Source organism: Callospermophilus lateralis, chromosome 8 (genome assembly GCF_048772815.1).
Source record: "Callospermophilus lateralis isolate mCalLat2 chromosome 8, mCalLat2.hap1, whole genome shotgun sequence".
NCBI lineage: Eukaryota > Metazoa > Chordata > Mammalia > Rodentia > Sciuridae > Callospermophilus > Callospermophilus lateralis.
The window spans coordinates 94,935,800-94,961,805 of record NC_135312.1 but is presented as its reverse complement, the minus strand read 5'-3'; the positions used below and the strand labels follow the sequence as shown (position 1 = coordinate 94,961,805).

Below are 26,006 nucleotides of genomic sequence, written 5' to 3'. Positions count from 1 at the left end.
TACTTATATTCATGGTAATTGCCATTCTGACTGGAGTGAGATGAAATCTCAGTGTAGTTTTAATTTGCATTCCTCTGATTACTAGAGATGAACATTTTTTTCATATATTTGTATTTCTTCATCTCTGAAGAGTCCAGTTCCTTAGCCCATTTATTGATTAGGTTATTTGTTGGTGTTAAGTTTTTAGAGTTCTTTATATATCCTGGAGATTAATGCTCTGAGGTGCAGGTGGTAAAGATTTTCTCCCATTCTATAGTCTTTCTCTTCCCGTTATTGTTTCCTTTCTCTGAAGAACCTTTTTAATTTGATACCATCCCATTTATCAATTCTTGGTTTTACTTTTTGTGCTTTAGGGATCTTGTTAAGAAAGTCATTTCCCAAGCTGGCATGCTAAATATTTGGGCCCACTTTTTCTTAAATTAGGCACACAGTCTCTGTTCTAGTGTCTAAGTCCTTGACCCACACTTTGAGTTGAGGTTTATGCAGAGTGAGAGGTAGGGGATTAATTTCATTTTGCCTACATATGGATTTCCAGTTTATCCAGCACCAATTGTTAAAGAGACACTCTTTTGATAAGTTATTTTTAATTCTTGCATGTCATTTATAAAGTTTTACCTTCTCCCTATCCATAATCACAACCTGTAGTGGTCAGTGTGCCCCTAGTCAGCTCTCAATTTTCTGTGGGCTTTCATAATAGAAAGTTTGTTAACAGATGTCTAAAGAAGAAGAATAACTTGTCATGTTTTCTAGAATGAAATTTGGTGGCTAAAAAAATTTGGTATTTGGAGAACAAAGCAATTCTCCACAAATCTCTCACATTTCCAAATACATGCAGACATTAATAGGCACTTTGCACAAGGATTCTTCTAAAGAAGAATTGTGTAAGTAAATGGAATGTTATTTAGCCATTAAAAAGAATGAAATGCTGTTGTTTACAATAATAGATGAACCTGGACAACATTGTTAAGTGAAATAAGCCAGACACAAAGGACAAATACTGGATGATCTCACTCATGTGAGAATCTAAAAAGATGACAAATAAAAGAGTGCATAACAGTAGTTATCAAAGGTGTTCAGGGTGGGAGGATATTAGTCAAAAGATGTGTTTTCAATTAGATAGGATGAGTGCCTTCAAGAAATCTTTTGTAAAGTGTAGTGACTATAGTTAATAACAATATATTCTTGAAAAATGCCAAGAGAGTGGATATTAAGTTTTTGTCCTCAAAATAATAACTACAAGGTGATGTAATTATTAATTATTTATATTTAACCACTGTACAAGATATAAATATAAATATATATGTGTATATGTATATATATGCGCGCACACACACACACACACACACTCTCTCTCTCTCTCTCTCTCTCTCTCTCTCTCTCTTCAGGATATTGTTTTTTAAATAGGTACAATTTTATATGCCAATTTTAAATAAATTAACAGAAAAAAAGACATTACTCTTTAAAGTAATAATTTTGAAATTTTGTAGAGATATTAGAAGAACTAAAATAAATATTGAAGTTGACCATATGTGATTTTTGACATTAAAAGTAGTTATGGGTGTTTCAAAGTTTATGACTTTCCCTAAGTCTGCCATTTCAAACTATCAATTCTCATATTACCTGCTGACAATATAATGTTAGAAGACATTTGATATAAGAGTTGCAAATGTCAGCAATATATCTAAAGGTCACTATAATTCCAACAGGTATAGTTAGGAAACATACTCATTCTAAATTACACTTTCACTGTATATTTGGGGAAAAGATACAATTTTACTTTTAAACTAAAAAATAGTTCTATTAAAAACTATATATATTAAAACACAATTTAATATATATGTGGTAATATAATCTGTGCTTCTATTAGCTAATATACACATTGAGGACTCTCCTGTAGTATAGGCATTTAGTCAATAAACAAAAAAAATGATGCTACCTCCAACTTCAAACATATTACAGTCATGATTATCAAAGTTTGCTACAGTGGCCCCTGGGGAGTTTCTGCTATCCCTTCAGAGAACTCTCAAGACCAAGATTATTTTCATAATATTAAGACTATTTATCTATTTGAATTTTGTCCTCTTAGAGATACTTGAGTACTCTTCTTGTGTTTTAAGTTTTTTTCAGTTTTAATTTCTAATAATGAGTATCAATAGATATAACTAACATAAAAGTTATTTTGTGTTCTTAATGTTTTTAAGAGTATAAAGAGATCTTGAGGCCAAAATGTAAGATAAATTAAGAGATAAAATGATAAAACAAAGAAATGTTACTATGTATGGTACTATTTTAAATATCACACAAGATAAAAAACAGTAAAAGACTGTCATATGTCACATGTAATGATAAATCCTAAAAATCAAATACCAATAAAATATAATAAGGTAAATCAAAAAGCAAAGTTCACCAATATTGAAATTCCTACTCTCAGAATGAAATATTTTCATGTGATTGATATGATCTTTTGTCATTTTCAGTTGCTTCAGTGAGAATCCTGATGGTATAAGTAAAGTATTGTGCAAGTGCCCCATACACGTTCCTATTCTTTTATTTTCTTTGCTTTTTTCCATAACTTGAAAATCAATGCATGAAATCACCACAGAATTTGAATGTTATGATTCTTAAAAATCTTCGTTTCTCTTCCTATTCTAACATGAGTTCATCACTACAAAAAATACATTTTAACAAAAAGGGGACATAATTTTCTTTATTACACTCCTTGGGCAAAGAATACCTGCACCTAAGAAAATAGAAAGGCTAATCTAGCCTTTTGGTATTATTATTATTATTTGAGAGACATGATATATTTCTCTCAGAATCTACATGAAAGAAAATAAAATCACTAGTCATATCTTTTCTAAAAATTTCTAATATTTCTTAATACCACAATTTCCCAGAACCCTAGCCTCCAAATTTCTAAATAAAGAATACTAGATTTAAAACACTGCTCTACAGTACTGAGAAGAGTGACACCATTTCATTGTTCAGTGTTCTAAGTATATACTGCACTTGTGGTGACCCTGAGGATTAAAGAACAAAATCCATCAGATTAAAAGAGAGAGAGAGAGAGAAGCAGGAGTCCAATGATAAATGTGCACAGTCAATATCTTCTCATCATTTACACTCAGGATGTTACAATGACTATACTTAATCTATTCTTACAAAAGTGCTTGCTATCACTGAGAGTCTTTTTAAAGATATAATTCAAGGGCTGGGGAAGTGGCTCAAGCGGTAGTGTGCTCTCCTGGCATGCGCGGGGTGCTGGGTTTGATCCTCAGCACCACATAAAGGTAAAATAAAAACTAAAAAAAAAAAAAAAAATACAAATATTAAAAAATTCTCTCTCTTTCTTAAAAAGAAGATATAATTCAATGCTAAAAGTGCATGTTTTAAGGCTATAAGCATGATTTGCCTTTTATTTAAAACCGACTAGTTATATATATATATATATATATATATATATATATATATATATATGCTTTTAAGAGCGTGAATTTTAAATTTTTATCACATTAAATGGTATAGTCCTACTTAAAGTCCATTAGATCATTGAAGGAAATCATGAAATACAAGGTATTTTTGATGTAGACATGTCACCAACAAAAAGCATATTCATTATATATTTGGTCTCTACTAAAGTCTTTCAATTTTATTATTAAATTCAAGAAATATAAATAAAAATATATAATCAAAGTACTCCCAATTTACAATTCAAGTACAGCCTAGCTTTTCTGAATATCTATAATATATAATATACATCAAATAATTTCCCTCTCCTCCAAAATAATATTTTTACAAACTATTTACAAATATGAATCTACATAAGCAGCCTAAGAACTAAAATATCTTAATCACCAGTACTCAAAATATTGTTCTCACATCAGAGTAGGTAAATGTGGATATGTGTTCTGGATGGGATGACTTTGCATGTCCTCCAGGTAGGCCCAGAGGGCAGTGTTGGCAATAATGACCCATCTGTTCACTGCTGGCAACTAGAAAACTTCTAATGAAGACAGATGTGGGTCACCCCATACAAACAGACTGCAGGGTGTTAATGAATCCACCTAATGGTCACTATCTGCCACTCTTGACTGATTGATGGCCTAAAAGGTTTAGTTTGAAAAGCAAAGACGAGTATTTCAGGCACTCATTAGTCTTACCATGACACTGTTCTCACTTTCTCTTGCATACTCACTCTACACTACCTGTCTTTATCAATCCTTAGAAAAATATTATTAGACTAAGTATTTTAAAATAACCTTGCTAGCACTTTTGAGAAACTAATTTCTCCTAAATTTCTCCATGGACTAACTCACAAACTATGAATTACATATTATGATACAGCAGTACTATATATATGAAACACAAAAGGTAATATTTTCTTGTCATAAAACTCTTAGGTACACTTACATGTCATTTTATAATATCAATTTCTCTAAAGTGTTACTATTGAAATATTATTAAATGTCACTAGCTTCTTTGAAATAGTTATCAATTCATTCCAGATTCCAAAAAGAAAATTCACTTACAGGAACCAATTTATGAAATATTTTCATAGTTATAAAAACTATGCAGTTATTTTTCAGAATAAAATCTGTATTACATTATACCAAAGTTCTTAAAGAAAATATGACCCTATTAAAACTAGTTCTTAGAAAAATTACTATATATGAAAAGTAAAAATATATTATCAAAAAAAGAAAATGTATATTTTAAAATATATGCATATTTTATGTATAAATAAAACTATGAGAAATATTGCTTAATGGTTTTTAAGTTTGAAGGAGTTTCTAAACTATATTGCTACAAATTTAACTTTCTATACAGAGATTTAAGGTTAACTTTTGCTTGTCACAAACAGGTGATTTATTCTTATAGCAAATCAGTTTACTAGAGTGGGTAACTTACTAAACTACACTGAGATTATTTTACAATCCTTAACAGTAACAATTCATATGAAAAGATGCACACACAGAGAGACACACATAGACACAAATTATTTTTAGAGAGAAAGGTATCCTTTAGGCTAATAAATCTAAACTACTCAATAAAGAAACTGAATGTAAATATTCTGAAGAGGAAAAAAGAATTAGACCACTCAATTTAAAGTCTGGCAAATTCGAAGTATCATCCTAAACACAGCAACAAAATAATAACATTATGAAATGCAGTAGTAACATCATTATTCGTATAAAGGCAATTATGTTGCTCTCACAACTTCTATCTTTAAAAATAATGAACAAAGATAAATTATACAAGACTACTCATGTCACTCAAATAACACTAGGATATTACAGTTAGAATAGTAGACATGGATTTTTTCCAAATAGCAAAAATTAAGATCCACATAATGCCTTAACTACAATGAGTGATTTCATATGCTTTATCTCATTTTTCATAATCCTGTGAAGTAGGAAGCAACTTACTTTATATACAACCAGAGATATGAAAAACTGTGCTGTATATGTGTAATAAGAATTATAATGCATTCTGCTGTCATTTATTTTTAAAAAGTCAATTAAAAGATTTTTAAAAAGAAAAAAAGTATCATAACTCCCATTTTATAAATTTAAGAAACTCAGAGAAAATAAGTTACTTTTCAACATTCATACCTATAAATCAGAAATGAAGCAAATTTTTTTCTAATTTATAATCACCATGTGAGATCCATTTGATTTATACCATAATTGTGCCTTGTTTTACAGCAACACTTTACTTACTTAATGGCCATTTATTCTGTTATTTTTATACATGAAACAGTCCAAATATCAGACAAAGAGCAAAACAACTCTGAGTAAGTATAAGAAATATCTGATAGGCAAAAAAATAAGGTTTTATTTATTTTTCAGTTAAATACCAACAATTTTCATTCAAATCATATTTGCTTATATTGTATTTCCAAATCTCACAAAGTTTTAGTATTCCAAGCCCACATATAATTCTTCCAAAAATGAAAAAAAGAGACTGTAGGGTCTCTACTAAAGATTAAAATTTTAATAGCAGATTCAGTGTGTAATATATAGACAAGGTTATGATGTGGGCAGGTAAAGAAAGTATAGAGAGAGCATGGTACCAGAAACTGTCAGTCAAAGCAATGGGAGATAATTACAAAAGAACAGATCTCAGAGCAATCTAATTCTTCTAAGAGCAATCTAATTCTTCTAAGAATCTCTTTCTGGTTCAAAGCTGCTTTAAATTGTCCACCTAGGCTTGACATGGCTTTTGTTCTGTAGTTTCTTTATGGTGCTTCCTAATATTTGACTGTGCCTCCTAGTATTTGACTATGCCCCCTGTGCCACAACCCCTGCCCTCTTCTCTAACTAGGTTTGAATTTCTTGGACTTTCAGAGAATGTGCCTACAATGTCAGAGACTTTCAAGTAATAAAGGTCCCTCCTAATGTATGTGGAATTCCCATTTAATTAAGATGAGATAAAAAAGGAGGAAACCGTGTCATTCACAACAACATGGATAAACTTGGAAGATATTATGTTAAGTGAAACTAGTCAGGTACAGAGAGACAAATAGCACATGGCCTTACTTTTATGTGTAATCTAAAAATGAAATTCACAGAAGCAGAAAATAGAACATTGGTTACTAGAGGTAATATGGAGTTGGGAAACAATGTTGGTCAAAGGATAAAACATTTTAGCTGGACAAAAGAAATAGTTCATAAGCTGAATTGTAGAGCATGGTGACTTTGGTTAATAACAATACATTATGTACTTGAAATTGCTAAATATACCAATAAAAAAGGTATATGAGATAAAACATTTCTTAATTGATATTTGTATGTATGTGTATATACATATAAAATATATATGGTGTTCCACATATATTTTATATATAGAGAGATAGATATCATTATAGATATCATTATTTGTCAATTTGAAGAAGGATAGAAGGAGAAAAAAAGAAAGGGGAGAAAGGAAGGAAGGACAGCTAATGAAGTTAAATTCATGAATTTTGTCTTAGTAATAAATGACATTCCTTGAGATAAGCATCAACAGGAACCAAATTGTTCAACAGGTCCTTTCTAAAGATCTCATTAAATTAATATGGAGAAGGAGCAAGGTCCTAAGGGTAGAGAAACAAAAGATTAAATATTCTGTTTTATTACTTCTGTAGTTGACTTAAGGTTATAGACTCCTTGATGAATTCTCTGGCCAAGAAAGTATACTTTCTTGACACTGGTGAAAGAAAGCCATTAGTTTTAGAACACAGAAGAGTTGCAGAAATTTTCATTTAGCTTTTATAATGTCAAGACAATTGAAACCAGCATTCTTCCTAGGCTCAAGTCAAAATAATTATTTAAAGATAATTTTTTACTGAAAATTGGAGACTATTAAAGTTCAAGACACCTTGAAAGTGTTCAATATCTTCTAGTAAAAAGTATATAGCATGGCATAGATCAATTATAAGTACTGGGGTTCATGTACATATAGCAGGCTATCAACAAAGAAGACCCATTACAAATAATAAACTAAGGTGAAAACACTGGAAAACAGATTGGTGTGTTCATGCTTTTGGAAAGGAGAAGGTATAGTACAAGCTCAATGGAATGATTTCTATTGTAGCCTTTAAGGCAATTTCCCAATCTTCAAAACATAGAGCCAGTACTGCACTAAAATGCACCTCACAATGTTTATGAAACCAGATTTAAAGACAGGTAGTTAGTGTAGTTAGGTAAATCAGGTCTAATATCCAGTATGATAAAGAAAATGGAGACAATATAGAGAATGGAGTCCATAAAGAAGATGGAGTCTGATCTGAGCCTGGGAAATCAGAACAATACCTGGGGAAATTAAATGTTAATGCTCCCAAGGCCCATCCCAAAGAATTATTAATGAAATAGTTCTCAGCAAACAGGGAGGTGCTAATCAAACCACCCCAGGCCCTTCCTGCCCAGATTACTCCTCCCTGCCCCATAGGTCTACCTATTTCCCACCTTTTGGTCTCCACACACCACCACCCCCCCACCACCACCCCACCCCGCATTTTATCACTGCTGGATAGAGGAAAACAAAGGACAAGGAATGTGGGAGAACTAAAAGAAGACCTTAGAGATAAAAAAGGGAACACCTTCCCTTTCTACTGATTCCACCTTTTCCTTCCTGGGTGGGGGTATCTTTTCTGTGATCCTTTAATGAAGCCTTCCACTTTCCACTCTACACTTGCCTCAGTGTGCTTCTCTGGTGTTATAATTCAGCATTTGAGGAAGCAAGAACTTGTCACCAGTAAACAGTGGTAACATTTATATTATTTATGTTCTCTATTCTGACTCTACCTAAAACATCTCTATGTTTACCACCTAATTTATCATAAAATACTATGTTTACCAACTAATTATTGATCTTCAAAAGATACTAAATTACTAGATACTTACCTATCTACTTCTAATCTAATTTCATTTGTCAGAACCAGTAGTATACTTTGGACTTTCCGTTCCCTCCATATCTATATTTTAGATGCTACCTTTGCTATGTTAATGCCTTTGCCCTGGCTTTCAAAGAAATGCTGCCCTCTGCCATATCCCTTTAGCTCTGAGAGCTATACCAAATAAGCCAAGTTCTCAGATCAGAGTATCCATTGAAAGGAGTGGTGTTCTGTGAAAGTCAGAGTACTCTATAAGCTGAGACAGCTTGGAATTAGGGGTTCTACAATAAAAGCTGAAAGCATCAAAGTTTTAAAAAAGGAACTACCATACTGCTCAAAGTCTAATTCTCTTGTCAATCCTTTTATCTGTGACATCAGATTTGAATATCAATGGGTACTGAACCACCTCATGAAACTACAGTTTCTTCAAAGTCAGAAAATGTGCCTTTATTTTTTTTTCCCCAACACAAGGTAGTCATTGTCCATTGACCTTCCCCTTCCTGGATACCTGGGGCAAGGTAAAACAAGAGTTACAAAGTAATCAAGTAATTTATGAGATCATGTTATGATTTGGATGTGAGATGTTCCCCAAAATCTCCTGTGTGAGACAATGCAAGAAGGTTCAGAGGAGAAATGATTGGGTCCTAAGAGCTTTACCCAATCAGTGGATGAATTCTGAGTGCTAACTGAAGGCAGGTAGGGTGTGGCTGGAGCAGGTAAGTCCCTAGGGGGCAATGCCTTTGGAGTATATATTTGGTATGTGGGGAGTGGAGTCTCTCTCTGCTTCCTGATAATTATGTGAACTATTTCCCTCTGCCATGTCTTCTCTGAGAAGTTCTGCCTCACCCTGAGCCCCAGGGAATGGAGCCAGCTGAATTGAGACCCAAGAACCTCCAAATAAACTTTTCATCCTCTATAATTATTCTGGTCAGGTCTTAGCAGAAAAAAAAAAAAAAGCTAACTAAAACAGATCATGATCAATTTTTCTTCAAAATTAAAGTCTAAAAAAAAAAAAACTAAAAAAGGACCATCATTCCAAGAATCTCAAAATAATAAGAATTTCTGGATCCCCTTGATTCTACTATTCTGATAAAGCATCAAATTTTATTAAAAGTTAGAGATTTGGTTAAGCAATTTTTTCTAGAGGCATGGCTTATATTCATAGGTCAAGTTCCCCTGTATCTTTGCCAGAAAGTCTAGATTCTCTGTCCTGAAGTCACTATTTCCAATCCTTGAAAATATTTCAATCTTGAGAATAGCTAGCATGCTGCCAAATCTTCCAATGCAGAATAAAAATATAGGAGGCCAAAATCAAAACTTGATCTTTATAGAAACAGCACAGAAAGCTAAAACAAGATTCATCCTAAATAGTTTAGTTCAATAGAGGCTATGATAAAAGTTTAAGTATACTAAGTACTATAAGCCATTACTGAGAGACATAGTCAAGCATTAAGAACTGTGAAGCTCTATCAAGTAGGAGGAAGTAAGATTATGAAAAATTTATGAAGACAGTTGAGCTATCCTTACCAGCACACTTCTCACTTACCAATGAGGCCACTGAACACAATGCAAGTATATAACTATATCCTACTCTAGTGCCTCAGGGAATTCCTCCAGCTTCTACTTTCTATCATTTATTTTGAATCTACTTAATATATAAGGGATACCTACTCCCATCATAGCATTAGAAACAGGGTTAGTCTCAGTTAGGTCCTACCCACTTTGTAACCACTGCACAGATAAATGCCTTCAGACCTGATTTATTCTTATGAAAAGATCAGAACTACTTTCATACCTAAGACTTCAGAGGTACAATATTTCTTATATGGACTAAAAGAAATTTGTACCTGGCCTTCCTTCTCCCCATCTCATCCCTATGCAAGTTCACTTTAGACAAATCTAATCATGTCACTCCCTTGATAAACTCTTCACTGACTCCCTTTTGACAATACAATAAATTGCAAAGTCCTTACATTGGCATACAAAGCCCTTATCACAATTCACATTGTACCCTGAATAAATCTATTCACCTCTAGTGCCACTATTGCCATAATTTTCTTTCTACTTCTATCCCTTCCATTCTAGTATCCCTATAGCAGAAAGGTCATGTTATTCCCCTATGCAAAACATTTTATTACCCTAAGAATAAAATTAAAACTTCTTACCAAGGCCAATAAAACCTGCCTAATTTGGCCTCTCCCTACCTGTGTCATCCTATACCATTCCACTTCCTCACTGAACACCAGTCCCACTGGTCTTTTAATCCTTCACATCCCCATCTCAGAAACCCACACATTCAATAATGGTCCTTAAGCTAAAATTCTGAAAAATAAATAGTAAATCTCCTGTGAATTTAAATTATGGTGAAAAGATAACTTTATAATTCACTATTAAATAAGTATTTAAGAATATCAGAATTATTCCTTTCCAAAAAATTGATATAAATATCACAATGATACCAATTTCCTTTTAGTGTGAATAGGCCAAGCAAATCATTAGGGAAGTTTAACTCTTTTATTCATAGGAATTCTTATAAAGTATTAACTACCACATCAAAAATAATTTTTAGTATATAAATAATAATAGCTTTTCCTAATGGGAAAAATATGCAAGATTGACAAGTTAAAAAGATCATACAAAAATAGTACTGAAAAATAAGTGTTTATAGGTTAATCAAGTCAAATACTATCGATTTTACCAATTCATTCTTCATATATAAACTATGGTAAGCACAGAATGACTAGTCTGGGAAGTAAGGATACAACAGTGAATTAAAAATATAGAAATCTATGCCCTCTCACAGCTTACATTCTAGTAAACCGTATATATCATACAATTTGCATACCCAATGATGTAACTAAAAACAATATATAGAATTTTGACAAATCCATAGCTTTGGTAACCACCATCAAAACCAAGACATAGAAAGTTTCCACTACCCCAAAAAGTTTGCTTGTGCTACTTTTCAAATAATTCTTTCACATAAACCACAGGCAACAGTTAAATTGTTTTCTGTTATTATAGATTAGTTATGTTTTTCTTTTAAAGAGAGAGGGAGAGAGAGAGAAAATTTTTTAATGTCTATTTATTTATTTACTTACTTATTTTAGTTTTCAGTGGACACAACATCTTTATTTTATTTTTATGTGATGCTGAGGATCAAACCCAGCGCCCCGCGCATGCCACTTGAGCCACATCCCCAGCCCTATAGATTTTTTTTTCTAGAGTTTTACATAAATGGATATAAAGTGGTTTTTTTATATATCTGGTTTCTTTTCCTTGGGAGGATGTTCTTGAGATTGACCATATGGTTTTGTGAATGAGTGACTCTATGGCTAGTTCTTTCCGGTGCCTAATAGCATTACATTGTATGAATATCACACAAATTATTTATCCATTCACCTAGTGATGACATTTGAGTTGTTTCCAGTTTTCTAAAACATCCATATTAACAAATAAAGGTTGCCATAAAAATACCTATACAAGTATTTGGTGAATTTTTGTTTTCATTTGTTACATAAATATTTAGGAATGGAGTAGCTACACCATAAGAGTATGTATATTTTAACTTTTAAGAAACTGTCAAATATTGTCCAAAGTAGGCTTATTATTCTATATTCCCACAGCAATGTATGAAGATTTCCAGTTGCATATTAGGCATAAGCACTTGACATTGCCAGTGTTTTTAATTATAGCCATTCAAATAAGGGGGCATTTGGCATGTCATTGTGGTTTTAATTTGCATTTCCCTAGTAACTAATAATTCAGAGCAACTTTTCTTGTGCTTATTTGACATTCTTCTGTGCAAATCTTTTGCTGATATTTTAATGAGTCTTTGGTCTTAGTACTATTGAGTTGTAAGAGTTCTTTTTTATTCTAGGTACAATTATTTTGTCAGATAGATGTTTTTCAAATACTTTCTCCCACTCTCAACCAGTCTTTCCATTATTCTGACAGTGACTCAATGAGCGAAAGTATTTAATTTTGAAGTCCATTTATCAGTTTTTCCTTTTATGCTTTCTGTGTGGTCTAAAAATATATTTCTTCTCAAAAGCTATAAAGATTATTCCCATATTTTTCCTTCCAGAAGTTCTATAATTTAGTTTTTACATTTTGGTCTATGATTAATTTACAAATAATTGTTGTGTGTGGAATGATCAGGGGCATCACAGTTCTTATCTTCCTTTTATAAATGTTTTGTTCCAGCATAAAAATATAACAGATTTATGTCAGGATTAGGCAATAGACCAGATGAACACAGAAAAAAAAATTAAAAACTGAAAACAAAAAAAAACAAGTATACTACCTTGATTCAATTAAATTAAATGAATGCATATCAGTAGGTACAATCCAAAATAAAATTTGACACATTCTGTCTTTAAACTCACTATATTTTGGTATTATAGAAAACAATAAAATTTTAGCAGCATATTTATCACTAAAATAAGCACTACTGTATGTACATCTCCCTGCATTCTTAAATTCTCTTAACAAGTTATAAGCTATTCTACATGTTACAGGAAAGCCTTACAAAAGTGAAGCAATTTGGGGCTAGGAATGTAGCTTAAGTGGTAACGCGCTTGCCTGGCATGCGCAGGGCGCTGGGTTTGATCCTCAGCACCACATAAAATTAAAAAAAAGATTTTGTGTCCACCAAAAACTGAAAAATAAATATTTTTTAAAATTCTCTCTCTCTCTCCTCTTCTCTCTCTCTCTCTCTCTCTCTCTCTCTCTAAAAAAAAAAAAAAAGTGAAGTAATTTGGTAGACATGATGGCACAAACCTGTAATACCAGTAGCCCAGTAGCTCAGAAGGCTGAGGTAGAATGATCTCAAGTTCAACGCCACCCCCACAATTTAGTGAGACCCTAAGCAACTTATGGAGACTCTCATTGAGACTCTCTCTCAAAATAAAAAGATATGGGAAAGTGGCTCAGTGGTTAAGGGCCCCTGGATTCATTCCCTGATTTAAAAAAAAAAAAATTAAGTAATTTGTACAGGGGCCCGTGACTACCAAACATTAGAGTAAAACTCACACTGAAATCTAACTTCCAAAAAGTTCATGCTATAATTTTTCATTATTTATGACTTTATATCAAAAAGAGGCATAAAAATAATTTTTAAAAATACACAATAGTAAGAAATAACTCTGCCTTTTTATATTTTCAGAATAATAAGATTTGGCAATTTAAAAAAAACACAATTTCACCAAAAAAAAAGCATTTCATTTTATTTTTAAAATAACATAGTTAAATATAGATTTCCATCATTACTCAAACTATCACTACCTGAATCCAAATATTTAAATAATAACTTGCCAAACTTACCCAAAATTCAATATACTATAATGAATCTATAGACTCATGCCAGAAAAACACTGACCTTACATAAATAAGGATATATGTGGTTTACAAGGGATATAGAGTGGTTTGAAGCCTCATCTTGGCCTTTTTCCTGATAAAAGCACTACTGTATGGTTTTGTTTAAAGTACAGTACACATTGCTGCAATTATCATCTCCCAACTCCTCCCATTCTCATCTGCTCCAGATTTAGCACTTCACTGGTCTCAGTTTTTGCTTCTTCCAGGTGGCTGAGGAAAGAAGCAACTGGGACACTTTGCATACTTTTAGAATCTATAGCATTCTATTTCGTTGTTTATTTATATTACAGGACATGTTTTTTGCAAATTAAAAAGTAATATCTGATTTAGAACAATATCACAGTTCTACACACATACAAGTGAGCTCTAGAGGTTTCCTTAAAAATTAAGTAAATAATATTTTATATACTTAGAAGAAATCTTTGGGCAACTGTAATATAGATGAGCATAGATATTTTATTTGAGAAATTCATCTAGAATTTTGCATGGGCCAGATATATTATTGTTTTTTCAATATAATACAGGGTCCTGCTACCCCAATATTTGCTTTCCAACATATCTTCAGGAATGAGTTAGATATAAAGAAGTTTTTTAAAGCAAACCTTATCACAATAAACAACATGAATAACTTCTTCATATCTTTCTGCTTAAGAATGACTAATATAATTTATATGTACTCTGGACCTCTCCAGCTTACATTATTCACACTCACCAAGTCATTAGTCTGCTAGCTATACATATCTTTTGTTTTCAACTTCTACTCAAAATTTCCTTATCTACTTTCCACCAATCCGATACTTCCCTTAAAAATCAGCTCAATATAATTTTACTCCTTCATTCAAAAATTCTTTTAATCCACCATATGTTAAGGATTAATAATCAGTTAAAACACAATCTCTGACCTCAAGAATGGCAATGGTCTGTTGGCAGGAACAAAGAAATAGATGATAATATTACAACATTATAAATGCCACAACTGAAGTATACATTGATCACCAGAAAATGGAATCTCAAAGGATGAATGGGAGTCAGCCACATGATCGGAAATGGGTGTTCCAGGAGAAGGACTGATGACTAGACATTTAAGAGCTTATTCCCTGCTTTCATTCCAGGAGAGATCTCTGAAATATATGAATATACATCTATATTCCTAGAATTATCTTTGTTATCATTCATTCTTTCTTCAGTCTACTTCCATCTGGCCATCAGATGTACTTTGCTAAAGTAACCAATGATCCCAAAATTCTTCAAAATTGGGGCTGGAGCTGTAGCTCAGTGGTAGAATGCTTGCCTCACATGCGTGAGGCACTAGGTTCTATCCTCAGCACCATAAAAAAATAAATAAATAAGGATATTGTATCCATCTATAACTAAGAAAAATTTTTAATTCTTCAAAACTCATTGGATAATTTTCAACTCTCATTCTTATTAACCAACCCAAAGTATATAATACAGGTGGCAACGACTTTCTTAAAATTCAGTCCTCCTCTGGCTCCTGTGAGATTATACCTCCTCATTCTAATCCTGCCATAATATTATCCTTCACTTCTTTCTTAGCTTAACCTTCTTTCACCTATATTGAATACTCACTCCCTATGGATTATATAATTTATTGCAAAGACTGATTTCATAAACCTCTTGTCCAGATTTTTCCAGTTTTCTAATTGCCTTCCTGACATTTCTGCCTATATAACAAAAAGATGCTTAAAATATTGATTCCCCAGTAGTGTACACACACATATGCACACAATATGATATACTTTCTATATTCTCTCTCTCCAATTCTTCACAACACCACTCACCCAGTATTCTAAGTGAAAAATCCATAAGAAATCATTAATACTTCCTTTTCATTCATCCTCAGACATAGATTAATCATTAGATAAAATCAATACTAACAACAAAATTTGTGTCACTTCTCCCTCATTTCACTGTTAGTACAGCCATCCACAATGTGAACCTCTGTTCTTCATGTCATGAGCTCTCTGTCCCATTTCCCAAAATCCCATCCAGTTGATTGTCCTCTTTCTGAAATTACAAATCTGTTCATGAATCACCTGCTTAAAACATTTACTGGATCATCACCATCTATAAGTAAAACTTAAAATTGCCTTCTCACACTTTCATGGCTTTACACATCCTCATTGCCTGGAAAGTTACACACCATATGATAAATCCCTACTTGTCCTTCAAAATATAACCCAAACATACTTTGGAATTCTTTGTTGACTTCTGTCATCCCTCAAGCAGGATCAAACTGGTTCTACCCTAAAAGTCCCACTGAAACTTATTTGGATTTCATTGCTAATTGTTTACAAAATTCTATCTTCCAACAAAGAATATGAATTCTTCAATTCAAGAAGCTTTGCCCATCAAAAAAAGAAAAAAAGAAACTTTGCCCTATTCATCATCTTCCTATCTACAGTACACAGTAAATGCTTAATCCATTGTTCATTAAATGGAAATTTATATCATTTACTTAGCTTTAATAACTCAGATACTATTAGGCAGTATGAGTATATGTGCCTATGTGTGTGTTTGTATGTAATCACAGTTCAGTGAATTCTCACAATAACTTCTTCATATATATTATTACTTACATGTAGAGATTTGAAAGGAAAATATTGAGGCTCAGAATGGCAGGAATGGCTAGTTACCCAGCTAGTGTGTAACAGAGGAAGTAATTGAATGTTATGTGATTCTAAAACCTGAACTGTTCACCACTAAAACATAAGTCCAAAGCTTTACTTATTTTATATAGCGCCTAACATTTTACCATGAATGAATATGACCTCAGTGTGTTAAATTCATCAGTGACAATACAAACTATTTTACAGTTAGACTTAAAAGACATCAGGTATTCTTACAAAGGGTATTGAATATCTGTTTAATCAATAACTAAATATTTTTAATCTTTTCTTCATTCTTTTGCCCACTCATAATTTTGTCCCTTTTTCTTTCAATGATTCGAATCTTTAGTCCCATCTCTTTTTTCCTTTTTGAAATCCAACTTATACACTATAAAAGTTTTCTTAGATAATGAGAAAAGTAAACACTCAAAGCTTTTGGAGGCAGTAACTCTAACATGAACAACTAATATGTGTTGGGAGGAAAATATAGTTAATTGTGTGCAAGTCTTCTTAAATCTCTGTTCATTCTCAAAACAAGCTCTATCAAGGCCATCACTACTTCTAACTGCAATAAATTGCTAAGTGCCTATTATAAAGCCAAGCAATCAGGTAATTCAATAAGTATTAAAGACTAATAATGATAACCAAAAAAGTAAAAATTTCACATCATTAATAATGGCATAATCCACTTATAATATAAACCAAAAATATCAAAAAGGCTACTCTGCCTTTTATGTCCTTATGACTAAAGTTTTTTTAAAAAAATCATAATTTAAAATCATTTAGAATTACAACTTCCTAAGATCTACTTACTATTAATAAATTATTTTTAGGTTATCTTATACTAATCCTAGGAAAACACTAGGTTATTAATTACATCTTAAAATAAAGCTTTTAAAACTCTAACAATTTTTATAAATTTTTACAAAATATAAGTAGGAAAAAGTTTATTTGCAAGTAGAATATTTTAGTAAGCTTTCTTGCTGCTGTGACCAAAAGACCTGACAAGAACACTAGAGGAAAAAAAGTTTTTGGGGGAGATCATAATTTCAGAGGTCTCAGTCCATAGATGTCCAGCTCCTTTGCTCTGGGCCCAAGATAAGGCACCACATCATGCTGGAAGAGCGCTGTGAAAGAAAGCAGCCCAGAACATGGAACCAGGAAACAGAGAGAGACACTCCCTCATCAAGGACAAAATATATACCCCAAAGTCACAGTCCCAATGACCCACCACCTCCAATTACAACCTACCTATATACAGTAACCACTACAGTAATCCATATCCATGGATTAATGCACTGATAGGTAAGGTTCTCATAACTCAATCATTTCATCTTTAAATTTTCTTGAATTATATCAACATGAGCTTTTGGGGGTTACCTCACATCTAAACTGTAACATGGAATATTAATAAAAATTTTAAATGAATAATCTGGGTTATTTCCATGAGACAGAATTAACAAAATAGCTAAAATTTCCAATATAAATTTGCTCAAATGAATTACAAGGGAAAGTTTTATATCTTTCCATATCATTTTATCTATTTATTTTAATATTTTTTAGCTGTAGGTGGACATACAATATCTTTATTTCATTTTTACGTGGTTCTGAGGATTGAACCCAGTGCCAACACACTGTAGTGCTAGGCGAGCGCTCTACCACTGAACCACAACCCCAGCCCTTGCCATGTCATTTTTAAATGTTTGTTTTAATAAATATGAGAAATTAATGAATAAATAAGGTTTTATATTAGTAAAGATCCAAAGTATTGGCGCCACCTAGTGAAATTTTACTGTTTTTTGAAATTTTTTCATTAAAAGTCAATACAACTTCATGCACTTTGTATTACCAAATCAAAGCACTTCAATAGATGCAACTGTTAAGTATTTTGCAAAGTAGAGAATTTTCTTAGAGATTTATATTAATTAAAATATTAAGATGATTTTTTTATTACCAAAGGCAAAACAAACTCCTAAAGAAAATATTCAGGTTGAATGAAAGTTAATATTTGTGTTTTTAACAGAAATTCTTGGAGGATCAGAATACCATATATTTTCAAAATATGTGTTGAAAAAACATTGTGTATGTAACAGAGTAAAATAGATCTTAAAGATAGTTATGATGATTAAAAAAACACATTCATTAAATTATATTCTTATTATTTTATGTTGTAAAATCAGAAAAATGTTTAAATCCAAAGATAAAACAGAACTTTTAAAATCATCTTATTGATTTAACACCTACATTGCTAAGTAAATAGTATAAATGGGAGGAAAGAGAAATCCTAAGAATTCTTTCCCTAATTCTAACTTGAAAATAAATATGCCCATTTTTCAGAACTGCAATAAATTCATTCAAGAAAGGATTATTAAATGTATGTATTTTGCTAACTATAGGTATACAAATATAATGCAAGAATTTTGCACTCTAACAACTATGTTTGAATTGGGAACATAAACATATATAAAAGATTACATTTACAAGAAATGTTATTCAATATTATTAATTGTAAATTCAGACAAAAGCAAACCAATAGAACTCTTAAATTAATAATAAAAGGACAATAATTCAATGTAAAAATGGGCAAAGATCTAACTATATATTTTTCTTAAGAAGATATAAATATGTCAAGCAAATACATGGAAGATATTTAATATCATCAGTCCTTAGGAAAATGAAAATTGAAACCACAATGAGACACTATTCATGTACCCTTGGATGGCTATAATAAAAATACAAAACAATAATAGCAAGTATTAAAGAAATTGTAACTTTCATACTTTGCTGAACATGATGCAAATGCTACCGATTTATAAGACAGTTCCACAAAAAGATAAACATAGAACCACAATATTTTTTAAATATTTATTTTTTAGTTGTAGTTGGACACAATAACTTTATTTTATTTATTTATTTTTATGTGCTGCTGAAGGTCCAACCCAGGGCCTCACAAGTGCTAGGCTAAGCACTCTACGACTGAGCCACAACCCCAGCCCTAGAAACACGTATTATCTAACAATTCCATCTATAGGTACAGATTCGAGGTAAATTAAAACCTACAGCCAAAGACTTGTACACAAATGTTTACAGCAGCTTTAGTTTTATGTGTATTATTATTATACTTTCATTTAGTAATTACACTTACTATTTTTGTTCTTGCTCATAAAGTAGAAATAGCCCAAATGTTCATCACCTGATGAATGGATAAACAAGATACAGCATAGCCACAGAATGAATACTAGTCAGTCATATAAAGAAATGAATTATTAACTTATACACGGTAAAACATAGAAAACATTATGACAAGTGAAAGAAGCCAGTCAAAAAGCACAAATATAGCACAATTCTGTTTTTGAAACGTCTAGAATAGGAAAATCTACAAAGATAGAAAGTAAACTGGTGATTGCTTATAGTTAGCAAGGTTGAGGAGAACAAGGAATGACTTGCAATTAGAGTAAATTAAACATTGTGCAATTGATTATGATGATGGCTACACAATTTTATAAATATATTAAACCATTGAATTGTATACTTTAATTGAATAAACTGTATGATATGTGAAGTAGATGTCAATAAAGCTATTTTTTAAAAAGTAAAACAAATTTCTAAATTTAAAAAGAAATTAATTTTAAGGAAAACTTGTAAAGATATAGGAAACAAAGATAAACATGTTAAGAAAAGAATTTGAAAAAACTAAATTCCCTCTTCTACCATGTAGTTATTTCCCATTTACAGACAGTAAGACACAAATACCCTGGATTTGCCAAGCCCAGAAAGTTCTGAGTTACCAAGAGAAAGAGAAACTTTCTAAGCCCCAAAGGAGGAATAAAAGGGCAAATACAAGTCGGAAATCTGAGATTCTGGAAAATAAGGAAAAAGCAACAGGCTTGATATAAGACAATTTCAAGAAATCACTGCCTATAACTAATTTTTATATGTCATCTATTGTAGAAGTCAGTGCATCACCTGAATCTTAAAAACCAAGAACAAAAGCAAAGATATTCAGCCTCCCCACACCAAATTTACCAGCTCATACTTCCTAAGCAGTAACTAATTCTGCTCCTCTTAATGGACCTGGATCTCCAGGTGCCCTCAAGAAGACCTTGATGTCTATGTCAACAAAATAACATAAGCCAATGTATCTCCTATACACATCAATATGTCTCTTTCAGGGGTCAGCAAACTATATCCTATGAGTCAAATCTAATCTACTGTCTGCTTTTATAAGTGAAAATTTTACTGGGACATAATTGATTTATACATTGTCTATGGCTCCTTTCATACTACAACAACAGAGTTGAATATGCGTGAAAGAGACTATATAGTCCTAACTAAATATTTACTATCTGGCCCTTTATAGAAAAAGATGCCTGACCCCTTACTTATTTCATCATTCTTTCTTTCTCCTTTTTCATAAAGAGGTTTCTCTTCCTCTCTAATGTAAACCAACTGTTTATGCATTGAATTCCTTTGCTTATTATCTGTTTCTGTATAGAACCTTACTATACTAATTATCTCATCTATGTATTTTTGCCACTCCTCTATTTCTACAGTATCCTTCAACTATTATAAGAATATACATCCATCTAAAAATAAATTGTCCCCTATTGTGCTATCTTCTTAATCTACTCCAGTTTTTCTTCTTCTCTTTAACAACAAAATTCTGGAAAGTATAGTATTAATATATATTCAGTGCTTCTAATGCCTGACCCCATTTAACTCATTGCACAGAATCTAACTTGCATCTGCCATCAGAACTTCTCTCTCAATACTCAACAATCCTTAAAATATTTACTCTCCAAATTCCTTTTATTAACAAAGCCTGTTCTTGACCTGCACCTTCTCCAGCATCTATTTCTTCCTCTTAAAACCTTTCTTGCAGCTTCATTATCTCTTTTAAATTATATTACATGTGCCTTTAGAACAATAGAAAATTCAACCATGCAAGGAGGGTAAATTAAAATCAATCATAAAGCTAGGGGTATAGTTTATTGGTATAGCACTTGTAGGCACAAGGCCCTGATTTTGATCACTACCAGCACCAAAAACAAAACTAAATAATAGAGGAAAATAAAAGTTGACCAAAAAAATCAATCATAACCTCAGCACTCTGAGTTAATCAATACAAATATTTGACTATGAATGCAAGGAAATATATTCATAAAATTTTAAAAATGACAATATGTATACCATTTTATAATCTGCTTTTTTGTTTAATGATTTACCAGGATCATTGTCCTATAAAAATAAATATATTTCTATACCCTCTCTTTTTTGAAACTCTATCATTTTGTATCTAAATTCCCCAACTCACTTCCTACTTCAATAATTATTTCTCCTCTGGCACATCTATCATGCCTCACTCACTCCCTTATGTGATTGTTCCTCAAAGGTTCGTTCTGAAATTTCCTCTCATCTATGCATTCTCATCTGTAGCCATTTCATCACTTCAATTATCACCTTCATGGGACAGACTGAAAAATGTGTATCTCTATTCCTAATTTGTATTATAAATTCTATTTTAAAATTGACACTATTAGTAATTTTTCTCCAAATTCAACTGTCTAAAACTGAACTCATCATCTGCTCATCAGAGTGAGCAGCGTCTGTGATAACCACTTCCGATAATGACAACAGTCATTCAAACTCAACACTTGTAAGTCATCTCTAGTAAGCAGATTTTTCCTACTTGCTTACTTACACTTAAAAATACAGAGTCAGAATTTGGTTGTGAACATAACAAAATAACAGAAAGTTTAGTAATCCCATGTCATTAATAATCATTGGGAGAAAAAAAAACACCATTCATTTTGCATTATATGAGCCAAGAAATCTGTAGTTTATGAAAAAGCAGAGTTCATGTTCCCTCATTACCTTAAAATTCAAATCCAAATTTACAGATTGTGATTTCTGAATGACAATAAAACATTCAGAAATGACACATACATTAAAATCCCTATTATTTCAAGTACCTCACTCAAATTCTTGTTCTTTTTAATACTTATAGGGCAAAGAAATAAAAGGGTATTTGCTTTTTTTTTCATGTACTATGGATTGAATCCAGGCCATTGGACCTGCTAGGCAAGAACTGTACCACTGAGCTAGATGCCCAGCTCTTTTAATTCATTAATTTTTATTTATTTATTTATTTACTTATTTATTTGCTTATTTATTCTAATTTGTTATATAAGACAGCAGAAGGCATTACAATTCATATTATATAGAAAGAGCACAATTTTTCATATCTCTGGTTGTATACAAAGTATATTCACATCATTCATGTCTTCATACATGTACTTAGGATAATGACGTCCATCTCATTCCACCATCTTTTTTTCTTTATTTTAATTATTGATTTTTTAATATATGACAGCAAAATGCATTACTATTCATATTACACATATAGAGCTCATTTTTTCATATCTCTGGTTGTATATAAAGTATATTCATACCAATTCATGTCTTCACACAGGTACTTTGGATAATGATGTCCATCATATTCCACCATCATTTCTAACCACACGTTCCCCTTCTCTTCCCTCCCACCCCTCTGCCCTATCTAGAGTTTGTCTATTCCTCCCATGCTCCACCTCCCTACCCCACTGTGAGTCAGTCTCCTTATATCAGAGAAAATATTCAGCATTTGTATTTTGGGGATTGGCTAACTACATTTAGAATTATCTTCTCCAACTCCATCCATTTACCTGAAAATGCCATGATTTTATTATCTTTTATTGCTGAGCAATATTCCATTGTGTAAATATGCAACATTTTTTATCCATTCATCTATTGAAGGGCATCTAGGTTGGTTCCACAGTTTAGCTATGGTGAATTGTGTTGCTATAAACATTGATGTGGCTGTGCTCCCATAATATGCTGTTTTTAAGTCCATTGGGTATAGACCAAGGGGTGGGGTACCTAGGTCAAATGGTGGTTCCATTTCCAGTTTTCCAAGGAATCTCCATACTGCTTTCCATATTGGCTGCACCATTTTGCAGTCCCACAAGCATTGTATGAGTGTGCCTTTTTCCCCACATCCTCGCCAACACTTGTGGTTTGTCTTCCTAATAGCTGCCATTCTAACTGGAGTGAGATGGTATCTGAGAGTGGTTTTGATTTGCATTTCTCTGATTGCTAGAGATGATGAGCATTTTTTCATATATTTGTCGATTGATTGTGTATCCTCTTCTTAGAAGTGTCTGTTCAGTTCCTTAACCCATTTATTGATTGGGTTATTTGTTATTTTGGTGTTTAGCTTTTTTAGTTCTTTATATACCCTAGAGATTAGTTCTCTATCTGATGTGCAAGTGGCAAAAATTTGTAGGCTCTCTATTCACCTCACTGACTATTTATTTTGCTGAAAAGAAGCTTTTTAGTTTGAATCCATCCCATTTATTAATTCTTTATTTTAAATCTTGCACTATAGGAGTCTTATTAAGGAAGTAGTGGCCTAATCTGATACAATGAAGGTGAAAGATCTTTGTAGCAAAAACTAAAGAACACTAGAGAAATAAATTAAAGAAGATCTTAGAAGATGGAAATATATCCATTGGTCTTGGATAGGCAGAATTAATAGTGCCAAAATGCACTACCAAAAGCACTATACAGATTTAATGCAATGCCAATCAAAATCCCGATGGCATTCCTCACAGAAATAGAAAAAGCAGTCATGAAATGAAATTCATCTGGAAAAATAAGAGACCAGGAATAGCTAAAGCAATTCTTAGCAAGAAGAGTGAAGTAGGTGGCATTACTATACCAGACTTTAAACTATATTACATAGCAATAGTAACAAAACAGCACGGTATTGGCACCAAAATAAACTGGTAGGACAATGGTACAGAACAGAGGACTCAGAGACTAACCCACATAATTTCAGTAATCTTATATTAGACAAAGGCGCCAAAAACATACATTGGGAAAAAAGACAGCCTCTTCAACAAATGGTTCTGGGAGAACTAGAAATCCATATGCAACAAAATGAAATTAAACCCCTATCTCTCATCATGCACAAAACTTAACTTAAAGTGGATCAAGGACCTAGGAATTAAACCAGAGACCCTATGTCTATTTATTTTTTTTATTTTTAGTTTGAGCCAGGGTCTCACTAAGTTGCCCTGGCTAGCCTCTAACTTGTAATCATCCTGCCTCAACATCCTGACTAGCTGGAATTATAGAAAAAGTGATTCTTTCTATTTTATTTTCTTAGTTTCAGGACGTTCTTTTTTTAAAAAAAAAAGTGGTTGTACAAATCATCTTGAATAAAACATTTATTAGTTTTATATCAAATATGCAGAAAATAATAATACTTTATATGTCTGTTTTAATTGCAAACACCTTTTAGTACCTCAACATTCTGATTTTGTCAGAATTATTTCCACAGATTTGATTCTTTAGAATAAGAGACACATTACATATAATTAAAAAAGATACATAAACCCCTGGGAAAAGTCACATTTTTAAAAAAATGTATTTCAATACAAATAATTGGAGGTAAATTACCCTTAAATATAGTCAAATCTAGCTGTATGTTAGATCTCAATAGAAAAGAACACAACAAGAAGCAATAAAATCTTAATTTTAGAATATTCACATCTTCTCACACCCATTCACCCAACAAACCAAGTATTACCATCCCTATCTTCTAGCATTTTACCATGTGTAGCAAATAACAATGATATACACTAGGATAATAATGAGATAATATTTGACCTGACTTAACAATAATTATAAATGGAAAAGAATTCAAAAGGAAAGTAAAATGGTAGTGGGAGTAGTCCCTGAATATGAGAAAGGACTATCAAATTCAGAGATTCCTTTTTTGAAAATGAACTAAAAGATTAAGACATTAAAAATCTTTATACAATTACAGAAAATAATATTTATGTTTTAAAAACATTTGTTACTATTAAATATAAAACAATGTTAGTGTTTGAAAAATGATGCATTTATTAAATACTGATTAAGCCCTTTTCATGTTCTAGGTACTATGCTAAACAATAAAAGCAAAATCTCCCTGCTCAGGAAATGTAATGAAGTAGAGATTTTACAGTTAATATAAAAAGAATGAGAAAAAACACAGAGATGCTAATATTTAAAAATAAGTCCAGTTTACTTCATTTTTACCAATTATAATTCTTCATGTTTAAAATTACCATTCTACAATTTCAAAAGAAAATTATCTCAGACTATAGAAATCTAACAATACAGTAAACAATGCAATGGTTACAATGGTATGAGCATACTAATATTAATTTGAAATCTAATAAAAACTCCTCCTTACAAAAAATGCAGGGTACCACTATGAAAGAAGGCTCTTAAAAAATATAACAGTAAGATATCTAAATAAATAAGGTTTCCATTAAACATCAATTTATAACAGAAAACAATTTTTTTACTTTAATTTTTGTGTATTTTTACTGACATTTTACTGATATTCAAAGCTTATTACACATAAGTTCTATTTAGGAATAAAATCCTAATGTGAAACCAAAACCTTTTTCACCTTTTCCTTTTTTATTATGATCATTGAATTCTACTGAGTTAAAACTGATATTTTATCTGCTTTGAAATTTACAATTGTTATTTTATAAAAATGATTTTATAAAAATGATTACATTGCT

The 26,006-nt window shown here is 31.8% G+C and overlaps 1 protein-coding gene across 1 annotated transcript in view; it reads right to left on the bottom strand.

Moving 5' to 3' along the window:
- Positions 1 to 26,006, bottom strand: part of Stpg2 (sperm tail PG-rich repeat containing 2) — a 521,628-nt gene that overhangs the window by 457,891 nt on the left and 37,731 nt on the right. The window lies entirely within an intron of this gene.